This window comes from Centropristis striata, chromosome 3 (assembly GCF_030273125.1).
Source record: "Centropristis striata isolate RG_2023a ecotype Rhode Island chromosome 3, C.striata_1.0, whole genome shotgun sequence".
In the NCBI taxonomy this organism is placed as follows: domain Eukaryota; kingdom Metazoa; phylum Chordata; class Actinopteri; order Perciformes; family Serranidae; genus Centropristis; species Centropristis striata.
In genome coordinates, this window is record NC_081519.1 from 28,415,649 (window position 1) to 28,421,648 (window position 6,000).

A 6,000-nucleotide genomic window follows, 5' to 3' on the forward strand; every position below is an offset into this window, starting at 1 on the left:
AAGTACACCTGCTCACATACCCTTTGGTTTGTCTCTTTGGAATTGTTTGCATTACTGCCTGCCTTCCTGTTGCTCAACCTGTTCTGGTTTTTGACGAAAGTAAACCCATGTTTGTCTTACCTGCCTTGCCTGCGCCCTGCTTGTGAGTTTTCCAACATTAAACCAGAATGGTTACACTTCCTGGTTTCTGTTTATATTCAGCATATCACAATGTGTGAGGTTGAAATAGCTGCCAGATGTTTCTGCTTCCAGTCTTTAGAAGTGTCAACATACACTATGCTGCTGCATCAATCTGCTGTTACACATGTATTCTCTGTGTGAGTGAGGAAGCTGTTTATTGTGCTCATATACACAGTACAGGAAGTTTAGTGTGTTGAGTTATGTAACAAATGAATGAAGGTTGCTGCAAGTCCAGTTTAAAGTGGGGCGTCTCAGTTGGTAGAACGGTCACCCACTGACTGGAAGGTTGGTGGTTCGATATCTGACCATGGCAGCCTACATGTCGACCAGTGTGCCCTGGTAGCCTCGGCCACTAGTATGAATGTGTGTGTGAATGGGTGAATGAACGCAGTCTGTACTGACCAAAGCCTAACTGCAGTAGCTTTATTTTTGGTCTAAATTGAGTTATCACTAAAAATGAACTCCTTCATGTCTGTTTTATCTTGTGACAAAGTTTTAGAATTCAATTTTGCTTTATTTCAGAGATATAAAAACCACAAAATCCAACTCAAAACCAAGCAGTAATTGCATTTTGGATATATAAATTTAAACATAAAAATAATAGAAATTATGAGTTTATTTAAAAAGGAAATTATTATCTAGATGGCGATGAAGTAAGAAACGTGAGATAAAATGGTATTAAGACTAAAATATACTATTTCTTTATAATATTAAGGCTTAAATACACAAATCTTTGTATAGAGTTGTTAAACACTTTTAAATACACTTATAACAAAATCAATTAGAACATGTTTATTCCCTGAAAACTAAATATAAAAGCTGAAAGAAGACGACAACATTGTTGTTACTGCAGTCTGTTTTTGTATTACTATTAGAACCTTTTATAGCAATGCAGTAACTATGTATTGGGGTCAAAGGTCAAATAAATCATCATGATTTTTGAGCATTAAAAATTACAACATCAATACATGTAAAAATAAGTGTCATATCACCATGACACATTTGGCTGGCCAGTTAAAAACGTTATAAAACTTTAAATACGTTTTTCTCAGTTTTACCTTTTGCATAGTTACTGCAGTTAGACTTTGTAGGGCAGAGTAGTGTAAAGCGCTTTGGATAAGACCGCTATGTATGTGCAATAATAATAATAATAATAATAATACATTGCATTGCATATATATAGCGTTTTTCTAAACAATCAAAGATGCTTAAAGTCTATGCAGTCCATTTACCAACAGCAACAGCAATGCAATAAAACATAGTGCAGTCAAGACCCACTTACCATTCACAGTTTGGTGCAGCCAATCTGCTGGATGTACTGATCGCAGGTTTACAGTTCAGGCAAGTTCTCTCAGACGACTACAGGCAGAGTGACTATAGTAAAAAGAGTAAAAAATGTTTACAAAGCCTTTTCAGAATTGTCTTTTTGTCAATTTACCTCAATATAATATATTTTCTTAACAAAGAGAAGCTGAAAATTCAAAAGTCAAATTATTTTATGTTTTCCATGTGTTAAAAGGTTGGGCTCAGAGATTACTAGTGATGACTTGTGTTTTCTTAGTGAAGATATATTGATGATATTAAACTAGAACTAATAATGCAAGCATTAGCGCTACCAAAGGAAACTTACAACTTTAGAAACATACTTAGTTATAAAAGGTCCCATATTGTAAACAGTAATATCTTTTTTGGTTCTCAAGAAGGTCTAGGTGCTATATAAATATTTTGACCAATTTTGATCAAAATCAGCTTTTACTCAGATTATATAAAGGTAGAATGTGCTGTTACAGTCATTCTCTGGCTGCAATGATGGTGCAGAGATGCAGAAAACCCTGAAATGCTGACCAATCAGGGCAGAATGGGCTTTTTTTGGGAGGGGGCTTAAAGAGACAGGTGTTATTCACCTTCAGCCCCCACCCAAAAAAAAAAGGAAAGAAATGGGTAGTGCTTTAGATTACAGCACGCAAATTGTAAATATTTTCATACAGGGTAATACTTACTGGGTAACTACTGTGTACAAAAACATACATACATAAAACAAGGATATCACAAATTTACATTTAGGGGGAGCCAAGAACTTAATCATACTGTAAGTGTAGTTAACCAGAATATATTAAAGCATTTCAAGGTACAACAGACTAGGTCTATATGTCCTTTTCACAGCAGCTATGTTATGAAAAGGAACTGAAGTACATGTGGAACTGCCATCCTGTATAATTACACTAATTACAGTGACAAAGGGTAAACAATGTAATTTTACAGCCAAGTCTGCAATCATTCTTTTGGCACACCTTCTTCCTGTGGTTATTAAAACTATATCAGTATTAATATAATATATAATAGGTAATTAAATAAAATGTCATACCTTGCAATTTCACAAAGATACTTTTTGTAAATGTTTCATAGTTTTAAAATAGATGATTCTCTACATTTTTTTTGCTGTTCAATATCAATACTGTTACCAGGATGTTTCTTACTTGTGACCAAGTTATGATAATACTGTACCTTGTGATTGTTATTTTTTTTTAAAAAGGTCTAAATGTCCCTAACCTTTTGTTCTATTCCCTAACGTATAGGCAACCAATCATTTTATTGTTGATACCTTGTACACTAAATAATTACACAGTAATCAATGTATAAACCAATGTATATAATCAGCCTACACGCCTGATTAATTCACTTCAAGCTTAATCACTTAATCACTTTAAGCCAATAAGCTTTACACATTAAATGCAATGCTTTTTCTTCACATAAGACACAAAAGGAAAACACATTGAAATAGCAGGAAAGATTGCTGTATGTAATTACCACTGTTGAATCATTAAAAAACACAGTGTGAGCCAGAAGACAAATCAGGAGCCATGTCTGCAATGGATCCTCTTTTCAGTGTTACAGCTTTCTAGTTATGTCTGTCATAGTTCAGTCATGGTAAGGACCCAGCATCTTTCAGTCACTCCACAGGGTGAGCTGCTCACATATCCACTGTGCCTTTGAAGTGTGCTGATTGATTTGCTGACAGTAAAGACATTCAACAGAGGGAATAATTAGCATTGTTCTGAGCAACTCTTTCAATCTACGTGACATTTGTGGCCCGACTTGTTAGTGCACAACAGTTTCTAAATAAGTCGTCATACTTGCATTCCACTTGCAAAAGAGACAAAAGGACAGTCATTCATCTGTCTTCTCTCCTGCTGTCAAGAGGCGTGCTGTATGTCTGCAAGATTGAGAGCATAACCCTTTTTAAAGTGGTCTGTTAGTTCACCCAAAATGAAAGCATTCCAATGTTAATCTTAACTAGAACCCAGGCGGCAATCTCCGTGTCTGAGCATGGAGGCAAACCAGGAAGTGCCTTAAGCTGCATTCTACCGAAAATTCCAGCAGGGGGCGCTAAGTTTGGCTGCAGAAAAAATCTGTCCATTCATTTCAGTGCAAAATTTGAAAACTTCTCACTTGATTTATTACCTCAGGTGCAGGTTCAGGACAACACTGTGCTATCAATCACTAGTAAAAACTATTCTTCAAGACAATTTATTGTTAATAGTTCTAATAATGGCCCCATTTAGAAGAAAATAGAAGATAAAGAATCGTATGATTTGGGGCGTGGCTACATTTGATTGACAGGTGGTTAACAGGGTGAGCCGTCATCAGGAGAGAAGCGGAGCAATGCGTATCCACGGCAACGTGTCAATAAAGATATATATAACACTATATAGATAGAAAAGAGGACATTTACCAGATTGGTCTCATAACTTTGACCCTTTCACTGTATTTTCACTTAATGACTGTTTATTTAAACGTTTTGTTCAGTAAAAATGTCTTGTTCAGCGTTTGGTTGGACTAACAGACACTCCAAGGAGTCGCTGTTCAGTTTTCTGAGGTCAGTAACAAACATTTTGTTTTTGTTTTTTGCTAGCCAAAACCAACATCCCAGTTAATGCTCCAGTTAATGCTAACATGAATTAGCAGCAGCTTCTCTCAGTCAGGTTGAGGTGTAGAGAAGCTGTAGTCAGTGATCAGATCCCTCTCACTCCTCCACAGTCCAGATATGATCTGCTACGCGTATCGGAAACAAGATGGCGACGCAAGATGGCAACGAGTGTAACGCTGAACTCGATGCTTCCAACATCGTTGGCCACAAACCAAAGGATGACGTCACGGTGACTACGTCCATTATTTATATACAGTCAATGCCAGAGCCATGCTAGTAGCTCTGTGAGGCTGTACTGAGGCCCAGTGTGCTAGGAGCTAAATGCTAACATATGTAGCAGGCTATGTGTATCATTTTCTCCATCTAAGGTTAGCATGTTAGTTTTTTAGTCACATCCAACACATTTTGACCTGATTGTGTCTCTAGCTTGAACATCAGAGGTTTACACTGCAAAAACTAAACTCTAAGTAAGATGAAATATCTTAGATCAAGAGGATATATGCTTATTTTTTGTCTGATAAGATAGCTCTTAGTCAGCAGTTTTTATTTTAGACTGTTTCACTTGTTTGATATAAAGATTCAGTAGCTTTTGCCTTATTTCAAGAATTTTAAGAAAATTTTTCTACATACAGATAGAAATCTTTGTAGCTGTATCAAGAAAAGTTCACTAGTTTTTAGTAAGACTTTGCTGGTTTCAAGAAATATAACGCCTATGCATATCATTATGTCAAGATGATGGCTCTAGCATTTACTTTTTATTAATTCAAGAATATTTTTCAACATATTGAGAAAATAGGTCACGTGTATTTCATTAGAATCAAGAAAAATGCACTTGTTATTAGTTAGAATACACTAATTCTGATGTATTTTTGGGTTTGTTAAGATTAGATATTTTTACTTGTTTTCGAAAGTCTTAACAAGCCAAATTTTCTTGTTCCATTGGCAGATAATTTTGCTATTTTTAAGCAAAAATACATTTAATTTTTGTACTTTTTTCCCTTGTTTTTAAGAGCTTTGTCATGAGGGGAACATTAATATCTAGACTGAAATTAATGGCAATCCATCCAAAAGCTGTTGCTTCATTTTATTCAAATTACCTTGTCACCCTCAAGGAGGCTTTATGAGAAAAAGCCTTTCAAGATATTTATGATTCATCTGGAATCAGAGATAGACTGGGAATATCAGATTCCCAGTCAATCTTTGGCTTGGTCTAAGACTTTTTGACTCAGACCAAGCCAGAGCCTTGTTTTTCTGTCTTACTGCTTCAGCTGCAGACAAGTTCAGCTGGTATTGCTGGGTTCACTGCAATGTTACAATAGTTTTGGATTTTTCATTAGTTTTAATTTTAATTTCGTTGTGATTTTTTTGTTTTTAAATTCAGTTCGTTTTAATTTGTTTGAGTGTGTTTGCTAGTTTTAATTAGTCTTTTTTTTTTTGGGAAAATGCTTAGTTTTAGTTTAGTTTTGTATTAGTTTCAGTGTTTTGTAATGGGGTATTTGTTGGGTTCCAGATTCAATAAGGTCTCATTAAATGTTTCCTTTATTTCCTTTGTCTGATCCATCTCAGCCCCAATAAGTTTATTAAGTCATAAAACCAGATAGATTAAATAGATTTCATATCAACCAAAAAAGTTTACGTATTAAAAAAAGTTGACAAAGACGAAAACGAAGAACATTTTTACTATAATTCAGGTTTTAAGATTTAGTTAATTTTATAACCACACAATACAGTTTCAGTTAGTTATCGTTTTTTTTTTTTAATTGTTTTTTCATTTATATTCCAGTTAACGAAAATGTTTTTTTGTTAACTATTATAACCTTGGTTCAGTGGGATGTGGATCAGCTCTCTCTCCTCTCTGCTGCCAGTGACTTCACCAGTCTGACTGGATGACT